The sequence below is a fragment of the Gossypium hirsutum genome, chromosome D02 (genome assembly GCF_007990345.1).
Source record: "Gossypium hirsutum isolate 1008001.06 chromosome D02, Gossypium_hirsutum_v2.1, whole genome shotgun sequence".
In the NCBI taxonomy this organism is placed as follows: Eukaryota; Viridiplantae; Streptophyta; class Magnoliopsida; order Malvales; family Malvaceae; genus Gossypium; species Gossypium hirsutum.
Window position 1 is genome coordinate 45139989 of NC_053438.1, and position 21050 is coordinate 45161038.

Below are 21050 nucleotides of genomic sequence, written 5' to 3' on the forward strand. Positions count from 1 at the left end.
GTATTACTTTTGGTCTTACGAATGCTCCTGCTGCATTCATGGATATGATGGATCAAATTTTTTAACCATATATGGATCAGTGTTTTGTTTTCTTTATCGACAACATCTTAATCTACTTTAAGACTAAATCTAAACATGATGAGCATTTGAAGGTTGTTCTGCAAATTCTTCAAGAGAAGAAACTCTTTGCTAAAATTTGTAAGTGTGAGTTTTGGCTTAAAGAGGTTATCATTTTGGGTTATGTGGTGTCTGCCAAAAGTATTTGAGTGGATCCTAAGAAGATTGAAGCTATTGTGGAATTGAAACAACCTAAGAATGTATCTAATATTCAAAGTTTTCATGGATTGGTCAACTATTGTCAGAGATTCATTGAGGGACTCTCTTTGATTGCTGCTCCTTTAACGAAATTGTTAAGAAAAAGTGCTCCATTTATATAGATTGTTGATCAACAAGTCAGCTTAAAGAAACTTAATACTTTGTTGACTCAAGCACCTATGTTGATGTAGCCTGAGTCTAGAAAAGATTATGTGGTGTACAATGATGCATTACATATTGTTCTTGGATGTGTTTTGATACAAGATAGAAAGACGGTGATCTCTACTTTATTTCAGCACAAGCCACATGGGTGTAATTACCAACTCATGACTTGGAGTTAGCAGTTGTGGTATTTGCGCTCAAGATTTAGAAGAATTATCTCTACGGTGAGAAGTGTATTATCTAAATAGATCACAAGAGTCTTAAGTATCTACTTACTCAAAAAGAGTTAAACTGAAGACAACGTAGGTGGATTGGACTACTCAAGGATTATGATTGTACCATTGAGAACCATCCTGATAATGCTAATGTAGTAGTCGATACACTGAGTCGAAAGGCGATGACTGAACTTAGAGCTATGTTCGCAAGGTTGAGTTTTTTCAAGGATTGTGGAATCCTGGAAGAATTGCAAGTGAAGCCCTTGTTTATTAGTGAAATTAAAGAAAAGTAGCCTCTAGATATTTCCTTACTACCTTACTTCAGGTAGGTTGAGGATGGTTCGACGATCGATTTTGGGTTTAATTCTGATGGAGTTCTTTGGTTTAGAGGAAGATATTGTGTATCGAATGATAATAAGTTAAGATAATCTTTTCTCTAGAAAGTAAATAGTAGCCTTTATGCTATGCATCCTAGAGGAAATAAGATGTATAATGATTTGAGACAGTTGTATTAGTGGCTGAGTCTAAAGTGTGAGGTGACTAAATTTTTTACTAACTGTTTGACTTGTCAACAAGTGAAGGTTGAACATCAACTTCCTTTTGGTTTATTACAGCCTATAAATATTCCTCAATGGAAGTGAGAACGTATCACTATGGATTTTATTAGTGGGTTGTCATTAACTCCCACTAAGAAAGACTTTGTGTGATTACACGGTGTTCTTGTGTCAAATATTTCAGATCGGGATACTTGATTTACATCTTGATTCTGGAAGAAATTGCATGAAACTCTTGGTACTCACTTGAATTTCAGCACTGCTTACCATCCTCAGTTTGATGGGAAATCTGAGCGAGTTATTTAGATTCTCGAGGATATATTGAGAAGTTTTGTCATCGACTTTCAAAGAAGTTGGGAGAATTATCTACCAATTTTTGAGTTTGCATACAACAATAGTTTCCAAGCCAATATTTAGATGGCTCCTTATGAAGCTTTGTATGGCTATAAGTGTCGAACTCCAATGTGCTAGACTGAGTTAGATGAAAGAAAAATTTTAGGACCTAAGTTGGTTCGAGAAACTAAAGGTATAGTGAAGTTGATACAAGAAAGATTACGAGTAGCTTTCGACAGGCAGAAATCCTCTGCCGATCTTAAAAGGAAGGATATCAAATATTGTGTTGGGGATCAAGTCTTCTTAAAGGTGTCTCCGTGGAGAAAGGTGCTGAGGTTTGGATTAAAAAGGAAACTGAGTCCAAGGTTTATTGGGTCATATCAGATTTTGAAAAGAGTTGGACCTGTGGCCTATCAGTTGAAGTTACCACCAGAGTTGGACCGTATTCATAATGTTTTTAATGTCTCTATGTTGAGGAAGTACCGTTCAGATCCTTCTCTTGTGGTTAATGTAGAAGAAATTAAGGTTAGACTAAATTTGTCTTTTGAGGAGGAACCGATGAAAATTTTAGATCATGATATTAAAGTTTTGAGGAAAAATAAAATTCCTTTGGTCAAGGTTCTATAGCAGAATCATGATTTTGAGGAAACCACGTGGGAGTCAAAAGATTCTTTCTATAACGCCCCAAAATTTTTAATTTTGTTATTTTGAAAATATGACATAAATATTTGTCAGCTTTAGTTGTTATGTGTTCTGGGAGTATTTGGGAGGTCCTAAGTTCAAGCCTTCGCTTGGGCAAATTTTGGTATTTTGAATGAATTTGGCCTTACTCTTGTTTAATAGGCTTTTATTTAATTGTTGGGTAAATTACATCAGAATGGGCTTGCTGGTCTAGTGGTTACATGGTGTGTTATTATGGTGGAGGTCTTGTGTTCAAATCCCTATGCAGGCAAGGGTATTATTTTTTGCTTAGATTTTAGGATAGAGTTGTGTAATAGGGAGATTCTGAGTAGTGGATGTGTAGTGGGAATTATGGATGAAGATTAAGGGATTTTGGGGGTTATTGGGATTTTTTTCCCATAACCAAATTTTGACTCTCTTTTCCAAAAAAATTCTACCGTCTATTCTTCTCCCTCTCCTCTTATCGAAATTCTTTGAGTTTTTCCATCTTTCTCTTCTTTTTCTTCTTCTTAATTTTTCACTAATCCATTTATTTTCCTTCGTTTTCGCACGCGGTTAGTGCTCACTTAGTTTCGGTAAGTGTTTCTCTTCGTTTCTATCATGAATATCTTAAAGACTGAAGTGATAATGTTTTTTCTCTGCGATTTGGGCGTAGGGGAGGCTAGGACTAGTGAATTCAGTGTTCTTGTCTTAACAATAGTTAAACGGAGGGTTATCATTGGGGGTAAGTTGGGATTCTGTTCGTTCTTGGCTGTTAATTCACTTGTAAATTCATTAAATTGATGTGGAGTATCTTGATTATAGGCTTTGGAGTGCTCGGGGACTGTTTTAGCATCAAACAAAACCTGGTGTGTACCCGAAACACAAAAAAAAGGGATTCAGCAAAAAGCCAAAATTGCTTGCTATTTGGACAGCAGCAGTAGGCTAACTTTGAAAAATCGCAATAAATTATTGAAATCGAATTAGAGAATGAAGAAAATATGGAATCAAAGATTACTGAGTCTAGTTTCTCATAGAAGAAACGGTGTAAGTAATGGAATTATAAATCGTGAGGTATAATAAACTTTGTGAGACAAGGTCAGATTGAATTAGGGTTCCCCTGTTCTGACTTTGGAAAATCATCACAAATTGGAGAAAAATAATTAGGGATTAAAATTTACATGTTTAAATTATTAATGAGTCTATTTTCAATTGAAACAAATGGAAGAATCATTCAAATTTTTTACTAAGAGATAATTAATTTTTAGCAAAGAAGGGACGAAGCTGGCAGACACCAGGACAGGGGAAAGTTTGAAGATTTTACTGTACTTATTGGCTGAACCAAAAATTTTGAAAATTTTATAATAGAAAGGTATTTGAGTCTAGTTTCAAAGACATCAAGTGGATCTTAATTCAAAATTCTGTAGCTCAAGATATATAAATAATTTAGTAATAGTGACTCAAGTATATAGCTTTGAAGTAACATATAAGTAAATAGTGAAAACATATATGAATAATTAACTAGCACGGGTTACTTTAAAAATGGATCACATGGCCAAGGCTAATTTGGGCCGAGTGGGCCACATGGGCGTGTGAGCCCATTTTTCTAAAAAAGTTCTATAAGGTTGCACAGGTAGCCCAAGTCGACTATGGACCTACTGTAGGGTCTGTCTGATTTCTATACCGAGCATGAAGTATGATATATGAATGTATGTACTATTAATTGCATAATGGCATGACATATTTTATAAGTTGCACTACATCAGAGAGGGTTGATGATATTTGGAGAAAGTGTCTGAAAGGATATTAAGCCTGTTATCTGGCAGCTCAGTTGTAACATTTTGATTATGTGCTGCATTTCGGTATAGCATGGTGTGTAGGGATTGGTGGGTTGAATTAATCCCTACATGGTGTGTAGGGTTGGACATTGATAGTGTGTAGAGGCTGGTGGGTAGGATTCTGATTTACTGTATCTGTATTCTGTATCTGATATGGCCCAAGGCTCTAATGTATTTCTGATACTATATTTGAATGGGCTCAGGCCAAAACTAATTATGTGATGGGCATGGGTCCCAGACTGTATCTAACTGAATTTTTTTGATTATCTGTATGCATGTTTTCTGTGGGGATTACACACTAAGTTTGCGAAAACTCACCTTTTCTCCGTTTAATCTATACAGGTCGGTGCAGCGGAGGACTCGAGGATGGCCACACGTAAATTTTAGACTTTTTTCTGTTAATGCCTAGAATTTATTACTTATTTGGGGTTTTTGTTGTATCTTCTAGATTATGGACTGGTTGGCTTTAAATTTGGGACTTTATACTTTTTTATGGATTTTTTTTAAACTGCAACTCTACAAAACACAATTTTTTCCTAAAATATAAGGTTTTTCATAAATAGAAACGATTTTCCCTAAATTAATTGGTTAAAAAAGCTTCCGCTAAGAGACAAGTTTTAAAGCAAATCAACTAGTTTTTCTTCGAATTAAATAAAAGCTAACTTACTGTAATGGTTTTTAAACTTGACAATCTTGTCTTCAAATCCCTTTCCATGTGACATAACGTTTAGGCCAGGTTTGGGGTGTTACACTTTTTGACAATAATATCCTCACGTTTTTTAACCAGATAAATTTCGGGAATGAAATTTATTTTAAAAGGGGTAGAGTAGTCACATCCCAAAATTCTATTACATGTTTTTAATTATTAAACAAGCTTGAGAAGTGGTGTACTAGTTAAGAAGCTTAAGTAACTCCTAAAAGATCAACGTTCTAGCCTTCATAACATCATTTTATTTTTTTAAAATTCATGTTAACCTTCCCATGCAAAAACTGCCCACCTTATAGCATGTAACTCCTATTCTTTATTTTATTTTGTGACTCCATATTTTAAATTTGAAAAGGGTGAAACTCCTAAAATTATTGTGCTTTACTCTCCCTAACTCTCTTATCCCCCTCTTGAATGTTCTGTTGGGGAGTTTCACTTGGTGATCGTCCACTCCACTTCCTCTCACTCTTTAATTTTGTTTTATTTTCATAAAAATTTTCTCTCTTTTCACCTCCTCCTTGTCTCACCCCTTTAAGGTTGCTTCTCCTAGTTCTTTCTTTTATTTTTATGTAATATTTCTATTGCAAACCAAATCACCACCGTACAACCACCATGCCACCACCATTTAACCACCGTAGCACGACCAGATCAAAATTGTACCATTATTCAAGTACCACCACCACAAAATAGATTTCTTTACTTTTTTTTTCTTCTCTTCTATTTCTATTTTCTTTTATCATTATTTGGTAACTTTATTTCCTTTCTTCTACAAAAATTTCAAGTGATTCTTGGAGACTTCTTCAACCTTTGAAATATTGTTAATATTTTGGTAACAAGTATCTTCTATTTCCTCTTTTAATTTTTATTATCTTATCTATTTTTTTCATGAACACTACTCCAATTCATTCAAACTTTTCATTAAACTAGATCCTCACACCAACTCAAGTCATAAACTTTAGAAGGTGCATCTTGGATCATTTTTGAATAAAGGAGTAAGTATATAAGTTGTGAAGTTATGGTTGATTTTTATTTTGGATAATTTTTTTATTGGAGATAACAGAATAATAATTTCATGAATCATTTCTTTATGTGTGAATCAAAGTCCTAACTCTTTTGGATTGGATGTGATTAAGCTTTAGTTGGATTTACAATTCAAATTGAAAAAGGTGTTCATTTTATACAAGTTAAATACGTAAGATTTAATTAAAATTTATTGATCTATTATACAAAGGAAAACATAATGTTTTTATTGTTGCAAGTGAGTGACTTTGTTGTTTTTAAGGTAAGTTATTCTTACTTGATTTGTATTATCTAATGTGACAAATACTGTTATGATTGATAAATACTTTCTAATCACATGTTGTGCAAAAATCATGGCTATTTGATTATTGTGATAACATGGAATACCATGGATAATGAAATCTATATGTGTACATAAAAGCATGATTATCATGTTAATTGATTTGCTATGTGATATGTATGCCATGATGCATTACATGGGATTGGGACATGTGTAAAAAGGAAGCTGTGGCAGTATTAATCTGTAAATTTGGTGGTTTATCCAAAACTTACATGTTTTGGCAGCTTTGTCCACAACTATATATACTGGCAGCTTGTCTGTGAATTTGGTGGCATCATCCCAATATATATGTTGATGTGTTTTGGATGGATGAGTTCTGCGGAACTCCTTTTGGTGTGTAGCAGTGATGGGTAGGATAATTTTAAAAGAATTTGCATACTTGTTTTACAAAAATTGTATTGTCATGATCATATGCATAAAAATTGGTTATTTCATATGCTAAGTATGTGCTTATTGTTATTTAATTTGTTACAAAATTCACACTGAGTTTAAAAGCTCACCCTATTAGTTTATTAACCTTTTCAAATGATTCACGAGTATAGGACTTGGATTCAGCATACGGAGGAGTTTCTCGGATGAAATTTTAGTAAATGGTTTTTAAACTATGTGGGTTGTTAATTTGGACATTGGACATTGAAATTTTTATGTGTTAATTTTACTTCTAAATTTTAAATTTCCATGTATGCAAGTTTGAAGAACTCATAAATATTTCGAATTATTGTTATTTAAATTATTATGATTTGTTTAACTTTAAATAAACTTATAAATTTATGATTTTCTAAGTATTTTTAAAAGTTTGTTGCCAAAGATGTTTACCAAAATCATAATTTAGAAATAATTAAAAATATTACAAATTCTTTGTTTTAATGAAATAAAACGAGATCACGACAAAATAATGAACTTTTCAAATATTTGTGTTTTAATAAGTGTTTTTCATAAATTAAATTACTTAGTATTTAAAATTTTATGTTTTCACAAAAATGACAAACTTAGTTGCTTTTAACAAGTAAAAGTTTTTCAATGGTATTAATGTGGCTTCCGAAATTTGGCCATAACGTCTAGGCCGGGTTTGGGGGCTTACACATCTCATCTCAATATACTTCCAGTTTTTTGGCATCTATCACATCCTTGTACGAATTCATAAACATCTCTGTTCATAGTTAGCCAATAAAATCCTGATTGCAGCACCTTCTAAGATGTCATTTTTTTACCGAAATGTCCCCCACATGGTGATGTATAACATCCTTGCAAAATATTGTTTACTTCTTCGTCTACTACACATCTCCGTACTAATTGATCTGTACATTACCGAAATACATACAGATCTTCCCAAATATAATTTTTTGGTTCATGCATGATCCTCTTTTTTTGTTACCATGATACTTCTTGTGGAAAAATGCCTTTAACGATGTAATTTGCATAATATGCATGCCATAGTGTGATGTTATTTTTTATCCTCATTTGATGGACGTCTACCCTAAATAACTATTCATCTATGAAGGTTTCCTTGATTTCGTCAGAGTTCTATTATTCTAAATCATTTTCTATTTTGGATAAATGGTCCATGATTTGATTCTCTATTCCTTTTCTGTCCATTATCCACAAATCAAATTCTTGAAGCAATAACACTCATCTCATTAGTCTGGCTTTTGTTTCCCTCATTTTCATGACATACTTTAGTCCAGAGTGGTCAATGGAAACATAAACTATATTTACCACCATCTCAATATATCGAGAAATCATCCATGAACACATCCAGACCTTCTTACAACAGATCAGTAAAAATAACAGTCATGAACCTCAGAAAGGTTTTCGGAGTATCACATAGTCCGAATGACAATTGCCTAAAAGCATATAAGCCAAAAGGACATGTAAATGTGGTTTTTTTTCTTGATCATTTGGTTGTATTGGAATTTGATGATATCCAAAATATCCATCAAGGAAACAATACTACTCTTTTCGTGCTAATCTATCAAGCATTTGATCAATAAAAGGAAGCGGGAAATGATCTTTTTTCTCACATAATTTAATTTCTGATAGTCTATACATACCCTCCAACTAATGACTATCCTTGATGGTATTAACTCACTCTTATTGTTCTCAACCACCACAATCCCCTTTTCTTCGGGATATTGTGTCAGCTGACGCATTCACTATCAGAGATTGCATAAACAATACCTGCATCTAGTCATTTGACTAATTCTTTTATTTACCACTTCTTTCATAGCTGGATTTAACAAATGCTATGCAGCTACCACTGGCTTTTTCCCTTCTACCAATTTGATCTTATGTTGGCACAGTGCAGGATTGATTCCCTTAATATCAACAATCATCCATCCAATGGTTTTTTTGTGCGCTTTTAAAACACTTAACAAGGCATCTTCTTACTCTGAACTTAACCCAATAGCTATAATCACAGGTAATGTATTTTTCTTCGCCAAATATCCATACATTAAGTGTTCTAGTAATAACTTTAAATCTAACTTAGGTGGTTTGATAATAGAGGGTACCATTTTGTTCTACTTGGACTAATTTGTTCTGATTGCCCCTTGTTCTGCCTCCACCAATCAAGTTGAAGAGCTATCTGGTCATTTTCTTGTTTTCTATCAACCCATTTCTCTTCTTCCTTCAATTCATATTCATCGTGCTCACCCAAATTTGCTGTGATCAATTCTAGTTTGTTGCACTTTTTCTTTTCTAACTTGGATTCTACCAGCTTCCAACTCTCGATGTTTCCCCTAGGTAAATTCATTTTCACTGAAATTTTCCAATATTTCCATGACTTCCTGTCCTGTTTTCTTCCAAATACTTCCCTTGATCATGATGTCAAATTTTCACCTATTCTAGCTATCCAATCCATCATAAATATGTTGGATTTGGACCACAAAATGTATGCCTCCTCCCATCACTAACCTGAGAATTGTTTTAAATCTTTCCCATGCTTTTCCTAATGTTTTAGCAATGTACTATCTGAATTGAAATAATCTTTCATAAATATTGAGTACTTGAGTCATAGGTAAGACCCGTCGAAGAAATAAATGCACAAAATCAACCCATGTAGTAATAGTATCAGGTGGAAGTGCATCTAACCAGGCTTTCATTTTCCCGTCCAATGCGGATGGAATTAGTAATAATTTTAATAATGTTTGTTGGAACCCCATCATATGCGACAATGCTACATATGTCTTCAAACTATCGAAGAAAGGCTATAGGATCCTTTTTTTATAATCATTAAATCTAACATTAATAAAAATTTAGGTTAGTAATGAAGGATTTAATTCAAAATGCGAGCTATAAATAATGGGTCGAGTAATACTAGAGTGTAACCAATCCACATAAAAAAAACTCCTAATGCTTGCATCATGTCATTAAAGGAAAAATATAGAAACCATATCTATAATTTATTAATTTCCTAATTATTTTATTAAGATGCAAAAATTAAAATCAGTTTACTGACATTGCCTCCCCGACAAAGGCGCCAACAACTTGACCGCCTTGTACGTACCAACGTCTAAAGTAAGAATCCTACAGAAAACATATCAAATAGGAGGTGTCCGCCAGTATACGGGTCAGGTTATAATTTAGGTACAACGAAGTAGGTGAGTACTTCGAGGATCGTATTGAAGGGAGGCGAGCACTAAATTAATCATAACCTAAGCACAAAAAGAGCTAATTAGTACTTTAAATAAGTTATTTTACGAATAAAGATAAAGAAAGATTTTTGGTATTTTTATAAATAAAGAATAAAAGAATAGAAAAGGAAAAATTTTTGGAATTTTGCTATGGAAATTGAATCAGATCTGAGCATTGGTGATTAGCCCATTTCGATAATCATAACTGGCTGATGCTTCGGGTTCCTTGTTCAATCAACTAGTCGTTACCCTAGCAAGATCATTCGATCTTCCAATAGAATAACAAGTTAGCAAGAACTACTTATCTCAGAACCTCATAGCTAGACCAGTTCGGGGTTAAGTCGTTCACGGATAGGTGTAAACTCTAAATTGTATAGGGGTTTTCTAGTCATTTTTACCAATTTTTTTCTTAAAAATAACATTAATCCCAAGAAATTGCTAATGAATTTAGTGAATTTTCCTTAAATCTTAATCATGGACATGAATTTATGATATATGTAAATTTTTGCTTTATTATATGAATTTTGTGCATAAATTAAATCATTTTCACATTATTTATTAATGTGCTATGTTTTAATAATGTAGTGGGACCATGAGGTGATATAATATGGAGCTGAGTACAATTATTTCATTGACATGAACAAATCCACCCTACTTGGACAAAAAAACCATGAAAAATTGGGACATAAAAATGTTAATTTGACCTAGTTAAAGTGATGTTACATGGTGGACATGTCTGGTTATTTATTGAGTCATGAAATCGTCCAACAAGAGGGAGTCAAGCCCAAATTTGGCATAAGCTTGTGGCTGCCCAAAAATTAGCTTTTGGACAATTATTTGGAGGTCCCTACATTATGAAAATCATTAAAAATCAACACATGAAGATTACTCTAGAAACTGTCCACCCATGGCTAAATTTAGCATGATTCCATGCTTAAATCAAGTAACCAACTCACCCTCATTTCCACTTGTTATGCCCAGCAATTAATGGGAGAGAAACAAGGGATCTTTCATGCTATTTTTAGTAAATTTAGCCACCAACCTTAAGTATAAATACCGCACCCCTCTCACCTTTACATTCATCCTAAAAAATAATTCATCAATCCTTCATCCATTACTCATCCATTCATTTTTTCATTCTTTCATTTTCTTCCTTCTTTCTTTGCCTAGCACTTTAGCTAGCAAAACTGTGATAAATCGTCTCTCGCCTGGCCACATTAAGGAGCCATTAGCAAAGGAGCAACACAAGGGTTGAAGGAAAACATCTTCATTCGGAGTTCGCGAGACTACCGATTAGAACAGAGTTTATTCCTCCTTTACTTTGTTATTTTGACTTAATCATGTCTGCATTGTGTTTTATGATCTTGTCATCAACAATGATATCTTATATCTGTTGAACTAGGATTTTTATTTATTCAATGAAGTTTGTTAAATCATGTTTATAGTGTTTGTGCCTGAGTCGATCATATTTTCAATTAAATTCAAGTATGTATTTCATTTATACGTGACTGGATGCATTTGAATTAGTTGAGTGATCCTAACTAGACAATGGCTAAAGGACACAGTAATTGAAAAGTGCATGTTTAATTTAGATCTTGATCCAACTAAATTAAAGGTTCGTAATAAATTTGGTGAGATATGTTATCTTGCATAGTTTTTAAACTTACGTGATTAAATTGTTTCAAACATGATCTGTCCCTATTACTTCACATGAATTCTAAGAAACCCTTAGTTTAATATGGTCAATAAAATGCATATTTCACTAAGTAAAAGATTTCGAAAAGACTTAATTTGGTTTCTAAACTCATGAAAGATCCAGTTTCCATGGAATGTGTTCCTAACACTATTAAGCAAGTGAAAAATAAACTAAGTTGAATAGTATAATTATCCTAGCATATTCATGTTATTGATTGTTGAATTTTTTGTTTTTCCTGTTAAACTCATCTCATACATTTCATTTCATACTTTGCATTTAGATTAAATTGCATTAGGGATCATCTTGGGTTAAGATAATTCAATTTAGCTTAATCATCACCACTCAAAATATTTTTATCACCAAATTGTTTAACTTTAATTTTACAGTTACTTGATTGACATAAACAGTCTTTGTGGAGACGATAACTCTTTTACTCACTTTATTGCTTGATAACAACTGTGTACACTTACACAAACTGAACATTACAAGTTTTTGGAACTGTTGCCGGGGAACGACTATGTACACTTGCACAAACCGAGCGTTACAAGTTTTTGGCACTGTTGCCGAGGACAGTTGCCTTAATCATTTTTATGAAATTATTTTTTTAATTTGGTTTTTATTTCATTTTTATCTAACTTCTAGCCTTATTAATTTAGTCTTTATTCTTTATTTTTTTTTTATTTTTTCAGGTGTTTATGAGCATAGATCGAATCATCAATTTATTACCTGTAGACCCTGAAATTGAGCAAACGTTTAGACAGAGAAGGTGCAAAATATCAACTCAAAGACAAGTTGAGATGGACCTTGGAAATTAGAGTGATGGCCAAGGAAATGGAGCCAATCATGTGCACAATCCAATCCTTATTGCTAATGATAGGGCTCATGCCATAAGACAGTACATTGCACCACTCTTCAATGAGTTAAATCTAGGAACCAGGAGGCCAGAATTTGAGGCACCCCAATTTGAATTGAAACATGTGATGTTTCAAATGCTCCAAACGGTGGGCCAATTCAGTGGTATGTCCATAGAAGATCCATATCTTCACCTTCGATTATTCATAGCGGTGAGTGACTCTGTTAAGATAACTGGTGTAACTGAAGATGCATTGAAGTTGAAGCTATTTCCATACTCATTACGAGATCGAGCATGATCATGGCTTAATTCATTGCCCCCAAGTTCGATATTTACATGGCAAGATTTAGTAGAAAGATTTTTGGTTAAGTATTTCCCACCTAGCAAAAACGTTAAGTTACGAAATGAGATAACCATTTTTTCACAATTGGATGATGAATCCTTGTATGAGGCATGGGAGAGATTCAAGGAATTACTTCATAAATGTCCTCATCACGGGATTCCACACTGCATCCAGCTGGAGAAATTTTATAACAGTCTCAACGCACACACAAGATTGATGGTAGATGCTTTTGTGAATGGTACGATTTTGTCTAAGTCTTATAACAAGGCTTACGAGACCATTGAATGGATCGCTAGTAGCAACTACCAATGGCTGATAAATCGAACAACTTCTGGAAAATGAGTAGCTGCAGTGCACAAAGTGGACGCACTTACATCACTTTTAGCTCAAGTATCTTATATTTCTTCAATCTTAAAATAGCTTATCGCTAATGGTTCTAATAATTTTGTAGCCCATTCACCAAGTCAATTTAATTTTGTTTCATGCGTATATTGTGGGGATAGTCATTCTTTCGAGAATTGTCCATCAAATCTCGAGTCTGTGTATCATATGAGAATCAACACCAAAATAGAAGTGGGCAAGGACCACATTCCAACTTCCACAATCCTTCATGGTGCAACCATCCAAAATTTTCTTGGAGTAACCAAGGAAATGGACCAAACAACACTTACATGCAACATAGACCAAGTCAACCCCAATGGTTTAATCAACAAGCTCCAAAACAACCACAAGCTGAATCATCAAACAATTTGGAGAACTTGTTGAAGCTATAAATGGCGAAGAATGATGCCTTACTCCAAATCCAAGTGGCAACACTAAAAAATTTAGAGAACTAAATGGGTCAGTTAACTACGGAGCTTCATAACCGACCGCAAGGAACCTTGTTGAGCGATACAGAAAATCCAAGGAATTTGGGTAAGGAATATTGCAAGAGAGTAGCTTTACAAAGTGGTAAGACTTTGGAGCCCAAGACAGTTGTGATTGAAGATGAACCTATTGAGAAGACTGAATGTCAATCAACAGTTGAAATTCCTACACCAGTAGAACCAAAATTTACAAGGTCTGATGAGGTAAAATCTAACCCAGTAAATTCTGAAAAGCTAACATCTTCTTTAGATGTAGATTTATCTCCTCAGAAAAGTTTTTCGATTCAACCCAAAGTTCTAACACCTTCGTACCCTCAAAAGCTCCAACCAAATAAGTTGAAATAGGAGGTGCAATTCAAGAAGTTTTTTGATGTTTGACAGTAACTTCACATAAACATCCCGCTGGTGAAGGATTTAGAGGAAATGCCCAATTACGTGAAGTTCATGAAGGACATTTTACCGAAGAAGAAAAGACTCAGTGAGTACGAGACTATCGCTTTAATGAATGACTGTAGTGCGTTCTTACAGAACAAGCTACCTCCCAAACTGAAGGACCCTAAAATTTTTACCATCCCTATAATATTGGAGAATCTTACTGTGGTAAAGCTTTTTGCAACTTAGGAGTGAGCATCAACTTGATGCCTAAATCTATTTTCAAGCTATTGGGAATAAGTGAAGTAAGACCCACTACCGTGACACTCCAGTTGGTAGATCGATCTTTAGCATACTGCAAAAGAAAGCTAGATGATGTTTTGGTAAGAGTTGATAAGTTTATTTTTCCTGTTGATTTCATTGTCTTAGATTTTGAAGCAGATAAAGAACTGTTGATCATCCTAGGGAGACCTTTCCTAGCCACGGGAAGAACATTAATAGACGTGCAAAAAGGTGAACTCACTATGAGAGTTCAATATGATCAAGTAACATTTAATGTTCTAAAAGAAATGAAGTTTCCCGATCCGATAGAGGAATGTTCAGTGATGGAGGAACTAGAAACTTTAGTTTCTATGGAATGGGAGAATATTTTTTAAGACCCATTGGAGAACACTTTAGGGTCTGAGCCATTGAAAGATGAAGAAGGTAATGGAAATATGGCTTTGATATAAGCAAATCCAACGAGCTATGTTCAACCAGCACGATTTGAACCACTAGAATTAGAAGTTCAGGAATTTACACAACCAAAGTTGTCAACCAAGAAACCGCCCAAACTTGAACTTAAGGTACTTCCTTCCCATTTGTAATACGTTTCTTTAGGTAATTTTTCTATGTTGCCTATGATTGTTTCAACAAAGTTAACAGAACACCAGGAGGAGCAGCTAATTGAAGTTTTAAAGAAGTTTAAAAAGGCGATTGGTTGGACCATAGTTGACATTCAAGGTATAACCCTTCCTTTTGTATGCACAAGATAATCCTAGAGGAATGTGAAATAGGTAGAATCGATTTGCAAAGGAGACTCAACCCTATCATGAAAGAGGTAGTTCAGAAGCAAGTGATCAAATGGTTAGTTGCGGGAATTATCTACCCCATCTCAAATAGCTCATGGGTAAGTCTGGTATAGTGTGTACCTAAGAAAGGTGGAATTACAATTTTTGAGAATGAACATAATGAGTTAATCCTGATGAGAACTAATTACAATTTTTGAGAATGAACATAATGAGTTAATCCTGATGAGAACTATCATGGGTTGGAGAATCTGTATTAATTATAGAAAATTGAACAACGCCACTCGAAAGGATCATTTCCCATTTCCTTTTATGGATCAGATGTTAGACCGACTAGCGGGTAATGAATATTACTTTTCCTTAGATGGATATTCGGGGTACAACCAAATAGTTGTAGACTCGGAATACCAACATAAAATGACTGTTACTTGCTTGTAGGGTACGTTTGGTTTTAGGCAAATGCCTTTTAGTTTATGTAATGCACCTGCCACATTTCAGCAATGTATGATGGCAATATTTACTGATATGCTTGAAAATTTTGTTAAGATCTTCATTGATGATTTTTCTATTTTTGGTAACACTTACAATGTTTGTCTGAGTAATTTGGCTAAGGTACTAGAAAGACGCGAGGAGAAAAATCCTGTTCTTTACTAGGAGAAATGCCATTTTATGGTTAAGGAGGAAATTGTATTAGGACATAAAATTTCCAAAAAGGAAATTGAAGTTGATAAAGCAAAGTTGGATGTGATTGAAAAATTACCACCTCTAGTTAGTGTGAAAGGAGTTCGTATTTTATGAGGCCATGCCGAATTTTACCGAAGGTTTATAAAAGATTTTTCAAAATTTTCTAAGTCTTTGTGTAAGCTGCTAGAGAAAGATACTATTTTTATTTTAACAAAGCATGTTTAAAAGCTTTTGAAGAGTTGAAAAATCGATTCATATCAGCCCCAATAATTGTTATACCTGTTTGGAACTCACCTTTTAAGTTAATGTGTGACGCAAGCAACTTCACTGTTGGAGCTGCGGTGGGTCAAAGAAGGAATAAAGTATTTCACACTATCTACTATGCAAGCAGAACTTTGGTAGGAGCCTAGCTTAACTACACAGTAACTAAAAAAAGAACCCTTTGCTATAGTTTTTGCTTTTGACAAGTTCCATTCTTATCGCATAGGTACCAAAGTTATAGTATTTGCGAACCATGCGACCATTAAATACTTACTTACAAAGAAATATGCTAAACCGAGGTTGAATTAATGGATACTCTTACTCCAAGAATTTGACCTTGAGATCCAAGACAGAAAAGGTGTTGAGAATTAGGTAGCTGATCATTTGTCGAGGTTGGAACAAAACTAGGTAACTCATTCACTTATTCCAATTAATGAAAACTTTCCAGAGGAGCATATTTTCGAGGTAAGTGGAATTCATGAAATACCTTGGTTTGTTGATTATGTGAATTATTTAGCATATGGAATAATACCTCGAGAAAAGACATATCAACAAAGGAAGAAATTCCTTTATGATAGTCGATATTATCTTTGGGAGGATCTATTTTTTTAAACAATATGCAGATAACATAATCAGAAAGTGTGTAGCTAGAAGTGAAATTAACGAGATCCTTTACCACTGCCATTCATCTCCGAGGGGGGGACACTTTGGTGGTTCCTGCACTGCAGTGAAGATTTTGCAAGCTAGATTCTTTTGGCCTACAGTGTTCAAGGATATGTATGGATATATGAAAAATTATGATAGATGCCAAAGGACCGAAAACATATCAAGGAGGAACGAATTGCCCTTGACATACATTTTAGAAATAGAGTTATTTGACATGTGGGGAATTGATTTTCTAGGCCTATTTTCTTTTTCTTATTGCAACAGGTATATCTTGGTAGTTGTGGATTACGTGTCCTAGTGGGTTGAAATCGAGTCATACCCAACAAATAATGCTAAGGTAGTCATGCAATTCCTACATAAGCATGTGTTTACACGATTTGGGACTATGAAAGCTATAATTAGCATTGAAGGATCCCACTTTGTAAACAAATGGCTTAAGTGGTTGCTTGACAAGTACAACGTGAAAAGCAAGATTGCACTGTCTATGATCCACAGTCAAATGGGCAAGTTTAACGGGTGAACCGTGAGATCAGAGAAATATTTGAGAAGGTGGTGCGACCTAATAGAAAAGATTGGTCTCGAAGGCTCGATGATGTTCTATAGGCCTATCGAACTGCTTTTAAGACACTATTAGGAATGACCCATTATCAGTTAGTCTTTGGGAAGGTGTGCCATCTACCGCTTGAGTTGGAGAATAAAGCTCACTCGTCTTTAAAGTAAATAAATTTGTATCTTAAGCAAGCTAGTAAGAGAAGGATGTTATAGCTTAATGAGTTAGGGGAGATGAGGTTATTTTTTCTAACGAGAATGCCAAGAAGTATAAAGAAAAGACAAAGAGATGGCATGACAACCATATAGAACCTCATGAATTCAGAGAAGGACAGAAAGTATTGTTGTTTAATTCGAGGCTAAGGTTATTTTCGAGAAGGCTCAAATCTCGATGTAAAAGACCTTATACCATCTATAAAGTTTACCCATATGGAGCGATAGAATTGTACAACAACAAGGGAGGTGCATTTAAAGTTAATGGTCAGCATCTCAAACACAATTGGGATGGTCAAGTTGAGCAAGTTGAAACCTCTATTAATTTAATAGACCCTTAATTTTTATGTTTTATTTTTAACAAATAGCATACTTAGAAATTATTTTCTTGAATTAATACATTAAATTAAGTCTACCTAAGGAGATTGGAACTTAAACGGAATCATTTCTGACCCCTCCAACCTTTCCTGCTATATTAATTTGATGTAATTTTTCGAGAAAGAATTTTCTAAGTAATCCAAAAGTTTTAATTTCACAATTTTAATTTTTATTTGTTTATATTTAATAAGAGGGTCAATTTGGCCCAAGTACTAATCAGTTTATTTCTCTAGTTCAGTTTAATTTTTCAATACAACAAAATAATTGTAGTTTGGGCATGAGGCCCAAAACAGTGAAAATGAGGAATTTACCCACTAGGTGTCATCCATAGGGTCCCAAAAGCCTTAATTTTGCCACCACTTTTCCCTTCCCCTTTACCTTGCCGTCTAAGTAATTGCTTGTAGCTAAATTTCTACTACAAATTTCCCCTAATCCATAACTATATAAACCTCTTCATACCATCATATTTTTCAAAACCATTCAAGCAACTAGCTTAAACCCTAGCCACCCATTCCATTCCTCTTTACCATTAGCCTCAAATCCCAAAAAATTTCCACAATTTTCTTCCCTTGTCGCAAGTCCCTCCTATTGCTGCAGTAATATCATTGCAGGAATAGCCTTATTGCAGTTGCAAGCTCACTGTCGTTGCAAATCCATAACTACTGCAAACCTCTTCCACAGACATTGTTGATTTCTTTTACCTTCTTTTTTCTGAAATTTTGCCTATTTTTCGAGAAAAATACTGTATCTCACAAAAAAACTAGATCTTCCAAGACTTCTATTGAAAGTCCAATTACGATACAAGACGAGGAAATGAGAGAAAGATTTGATTCTATCTTCAAGAATTAACCCATGATGCTAGAAAAAGGTTTCAATTTGGAGAGCAATGACAAGATGGTTATGCCATTTTCAATTCGAAAGACAGTTATTGGGAGAAATTATGTGATACACGTTCAATGCCTAATGAAGATTTAGTGCGAGAGTTCTATGCCAACTTGACCACGCCAGATGCTAAAGAAGTTCTTGTTCGGAAGAAGAAGGTACCCCTCACTTCTAAATCCATTAATGATTTGTTTAACTTCCCTGATGTTGAAAAAGATGAGTACTCTGCCATGGTGATGAATATCAATTGGGATTTTCTTCAACAAGTTCTTAATGTGGTTACAAATCTGGGATCCCAATGGATTATAAGAAAATATGGTAGTCATTCTTGCTAAAGAGAATAATTAAATATAGTGGCTAAGGTATGGTTCTACTTTGTTTGATACAGCTTCATGGTAAAGGTCTATCAATGTTGGGAGAATTATTCTCAAGGAGATTCAAGATTGTGCTAGAAAAAAGGCAGGAAGTGTCTACTTTCCATCATTTATTACTCCGCTTTGCTTAAGGGCCCAAGCAAGATCGAAGGCAAACCTGAAGGACCGTTATGTTGGAGGTTGCATAACTACAAAATAACTATTTTGGGGATATTTAAATGAAGGTCCTTGAAGTTAGAAAACAATAAAAATTTAGCCCAACAACTTACCTGTTGAAACCGTCAACTACATAGCTATCTTTAGCTTGAAATTAAAATTCAAAAAGGAAGACTTGGTCATCCCTTTTCCTTGATACATGGCTGGCCGCATGAGAGAGAGAAGGAAGGTAGCTTTAAACTATTTTTAGTAAACTGAAACTCTACTCCTCACCTATAAATATCTTGCCATCCCACCACATATCCTTCATCCCTCATTCCTCATTTTCTCTACATTTCTCTTTCACTTTAGTTCTCTCAAATTCTTCTCCCTTTTTCCCTTGCATAGCCGTCTATCCCCTCTCTATCTTTAGCCTCAAAAGCTTTGTCACAAGCACTCTTTAGCCAACTACCTTCTAAACCCTCACCAAAAGAAGTTTTCATCAAAACGGTGGAGTGCATCAGTCAAAATAGATCCAAAAGGCTACTGAACTAGGTTAGTTAGAATAGATCTGAAAGGCTGCTGGACTGAATAGAGTTTACTCTTTCCTCTTGTTATTTATTTTAAACATGTTTGCTTTGAGTTTTATGCTTTTGACATCAACTATGAATTTTTATATCCTGATTGTTGGGATAATTATATTTAATTGATAAGATTTATTTAATTCATGTTAACATGTTTTGTGCCTCAGTCGAATATGTTTTCTGTAACACCCCAAACCCAGTCTAAACATTATGATCGAATCTGGCGATGTCACATTGTAACACCCCTTACCCGTATTCGATGCTGGAATAGGGTACGAGGCATTACTAGAAGACATACATTTGCATACGTATTAAGCCGAGTTACAAAATTTCATCTGAACTAAAACTTTCAAATTCTTAACGTGCTTTTATAATTCTTTACAACATATCCTCGAAATATTATATTCATAACAAATAGGGCCTACAGACCCGATATTTACTCTTGTAATTCAAAGCTTCATTTCCATTTCATTCAATTCACAATTTCTCATGTAATCAATTTCACAATCCAATATAAATATTTTAATCATCTAATAATATAATTCAAGTTCCACGAACATACCAAGCTAAATCGCAGAAATACCAAAATTTAAGGATATTTTGGTAATTTTCTATTTTCCTCGAATTTCCACCCAATCTTGATATAAATTAATATTTAATTTAATTTATTAATTTAAATAATAAAACAATTCATTTCATGCAATTTGGTCACTTTTTGACATTTTTACAAAATTACCCATAAAATTTTACTTTTATTCAATTTAGTCCCTGAACCTAAAACATGTAAATTAGCTATTTTAAAACAAACTCATATTAGCTGAAAATATTCACATATATTTTTCCTCCTTCTCCACTCCATTCCACATCCTTGATATATACATAATATCACTATTAACTTGTTTATTCATAACAAGTTGTTCAATTGAGTCATAGTCACTAAATTAATTATATCTTAAGCTACAGAACTTCGAATTGAAATCTGAAACTTTTCTCTAAAACTGGACTCACATATATTCTTACCATAAATTTTTTATAATTTTTAGTTTAGTGAATCAGTACAGTTTATTCTTTAAAGTTTCCCCTATTTCACTGTTTAACAGTTCCGACCCCTCTTCACTAAAAATTAATTATCTCTTTGTACAGAATTTGGATGACTTTCTTGTTTATTTCTATTGAAAATAGACTCATTAAAGATTTTAAAAATATAAATTATAACCCATAATTAATTTTTTTACAATTTTTAATGATATTCCAAGTCAGAATAGGGGAATTCGAATTCATTCTGACCTTGCCTCACAAAATTTATTATAACTCATGATTTACAATTTATTACTTACACAGTTTCTTCTATG

At 33.9% G+C, this 21050-nt stretch overlaps 1 non-coding gene across 1 annotated transcript; it reads right to left on the reverse strand.

Annotated features, from left to right (window-relative positions):
• Nucleotides 1-12719: 12719 nt before the first annotated feature.
• Nucleotides 12720-12825, reverse strand: LOC121215114 (small nucleolar RNA R71). Its single transcript, XR_005910846.1, has one exon. It is a non-coding gene; the product is annotated as a small nucleolar RNA R71 (small nucleolar RNA).
• Nucleotides 12826-21050: the final 8225 nt, after the last annotated feature.